This window comes from Trachypithecus francoisi, unplaced genomic scaffold (assembly GCF_009764315.1).
Source record: "Trachypithecus francoisi isolate TF-2019V2 unplaced genomic scaffold, Tfra_2.0 Lachesis_group4, whole genome shotgun sequence".
NCBI lineage: Eukaryota > Metazoa > Chordata > Mammalia > Primates > Cercopithecidae > Trachypithecus > Trachypithecus francoisi.
In genome coordinates, this window is record NW_022681469.1 from 9,994,571 (window position 1) to 9,997,440 (window position 2,870).

Consider the following 2,870-nt stretch of genomic DNA (forward strand, 5'->3'; position numbering starts at 1 on the left):
TTTGGGATGCTGAGGTGGGTGGATCACCTAAGGTCAGGAGTTGGAGACCAGCTTGGCCAATGTGGTGAAGCCCCATCTCTACTAAAAATATAAAAATTAGCCAGGCGTGGTGGCGTGCACCTGTAATCCCAGCTACTCGGGAGGCTGAGGCAGGAGAATCGCTTGAACCCAGGAGGTGGAGGTTGCAGTGAGCCAAGATCATGCCACTGTACTCCAGCCTGGGTGACAGTGAGATTCTGTCTCAAAAATAAACAAATTAATAAAAATAATAAAAATAAAATACTGTATTTTAGGCCAGGCACGGTGGCTCATGCCTGTAATGCCAGTACTTTGGGAGGCCGAGACAGGTGGATCACTTGAGGTCAGGAGTTCAAGACCAGCCTGGCTGATATGACAAAACCCTCTCTCTACTAAAAATACAAAAATTGGTTACGCGCGATGGCGTATGCCTGTAATCCCAGCAGTTTGAGAGGCTGAGGCGGGTGGATCACGAGGTCAGGTATTCAAGACCAGCCTGGCCAACATAGTGAAACCTCATCTCTACTAAAAATACAAAAAATTAGCTGGGTGTGGTGGCCTGTGCCTGTAATCCCAGCTACTCTGGAGGCTGAGGCAGGAGAATCGCTTGAACCTGGGAGGCGGAGGTTGCAGTGAGCCGAGATCATGCCACTGCACTCCAGCCTGAGCGACAGTGTGAGACTCCATCTCAAAAAAAAAAAAAAAAAAAATAGCTGGGTGTGGTGGTGCATGCCTGTGGTCCCAGCTACATGAGAGACTGAGGCATGAAAACTGCTTGAACCTGAAGGGAGAGGTTGCAGTGAGCTGAGATCGTGCCACTGCACTTTAGCCTGGGAGACAGAGTAAGACTCTGTCTCAAAAAAAAGATATTTTTTTAACTTTAGTTTATTTTGGCCTGAGCCACATAATTTTCTGGATTTCTTTTTTTTTTTGAGACGGAGTCTTACTCTGTGACCAGGCTGGAGTGCAGTGGTGTGTGATCTTGACTCACTGCAACCTCTTCCTCCCGGGTTCAAGCGACTCCCCTGCCTCTCAGCCTCCCAAGTAGCTGGGACTATAGGCACCCACCACCATTCCCAGCTAATTTTTGTATTTTTAGTAGAGATGGAGTTTCACCATGTTGGCCAGGATGGTCTCGATCTCTTGACTTTGTGATCTGCCCGCCTCGGCCTCCCAGAGTGCTGGAATTACTGGCGTGAGCCACCCTACCTGACCAATTCTCTGGATTTCTGAATAAAACTATAATGTCCTAAACTAGGACACAATCTTTCATGTATTGTCTAATCTTAGACAAGTTTGAACTCTGATATGGTTCCTTTTCCTGTCCTCATTGCATAGTTTTTCTCCTGAATTTAGCAGTATATAGAAGTCTGATTTGTGGGAGGACAACAGCCTTTTCTTCGGGTGCAGTGGCTCACGCCTCCAATCCCAGTACTTTGGGAGGCCAAGGTGGGCAGATCACCTGAGGTCTGGAGTTCAAGAGCAGGCTGGTCAACATGGTAAAACCCCATCTCTACTAAAAATACAAAAATTGGCTGGGCCTGGTGGCGCATACCTGTAATCCCAGCTACTCAGGAGTCTGAGGCAGGAGAATCACTTGAACCTGAGAGGCAGAGGTTTCAGTGAGCTAAGATTATGCCACTGCACTCCAGCATGGACGACAGAGTGACACACCATCTCAAAAAAAAAAAAAAAAGAATATATATCTTTCTGTAAGGCTTTTTATACAATAGCAATGAAGTCAGCTTTGATGAGAATTTATTATTTGTTTATGTTAAAATATGAAACACTTCCCGAATTTGTGTGTCATCCTTGCACAGGAGCCATGCTAATCATCTCTGTATCATTCCAATTGTGTTTTTCTTTTCAGTATATTGCTGCCAAAGAGAGCACGTGATAACAATTTAATGTAATGCACCTAAATAGTTCTGTAGTTTAAAAAAGGGCACCGTAAAATTATTCAATATTAAAATATCAAGGAATATCAGACCTTTCTTTTGTTTTTTAAGATGGGGTCTTCAGGCATGGTAGTGCTTTCTTGTAGTCCCAGCTACTCGGGAGGCTGACGTGGATCAATCGCTTGAGCCCGGGAGGCAGAGGTTGCAGTGAACTGAGATCGCGCCACTGCCCTGCAGCCTGGGTGACACAGCCAGGCCTTATCTTAAAAAAAAAAAAAAAAAACCAGCTGTCGGCTGGGCACGGTGGCTCACGCCTGTAATCACAGCACTTTGGGAGGCCAAGGCGGGCGGGCGGATCACGAGGCCAGGGAGATCGAGACCATCTGGCTAACACGATGCGAAACCCCGTCTCTACTAAAAATACAAAAACAAAATTAACCGGGCATTGTGGCGGGCACCTGTAGTCCCAGCTACTCGGGAGGCTGAGGCAGAATGGCGTGAACCCGGGAGGCAGAGGTTGCAGTGAGCTGAGATTGCACCACTGCACTCTATCCTGGGCAACAGAGCAAGACTCCGTCTCAAAACAAAACAAAACAAAACAAAACAGCTGTCATCCAGGCTGAGGTTGGTGTGCTGCGGTGCAATCATAGAGCTAACTCCATCCCACCCTCAAACTCCTGGCCTCGGCCAGGCACGGTGGCTCACACCTGTAATCCCAGTACTCTGGGAGGCCGAGGCAGGTGGATCACTTGAGGTCAGGAGTTCAAGACTAGCTTGGCGAACATGGTAAAACCCCATCTATACTAAAAATACAAAAACTTAGTTGGGTGTGGTGGCGGGAGCCTGTAATCCCAGCTACTCGGGAGGTTGAGGCAGAATTGCTTGGACCTGCGAGATGGAGCTTGCAGTGAGCCCAGATTGTGCCACATCACTCCAGCCTGGGTGACAGAGCGA

General features: G+C 47.6%; 1 non-coding gene across 1 annotated transcript; it reads right to left on the reverse strand.

Moving 5' to 3' along the window:
• Positions 1–1,793: 1,793 nt before the first annotated feature.
• Positions 1,794–1,905, reverse strand: LOC117073796. Its single transcript, XR_004433364.1, has one exon. It is a non-coding gene; the product is annotated as a U6 spliceosomal RNA (small nuclear RNA).
• Positions 1,906–2,870: the final 965 nt, after the last annotated feature.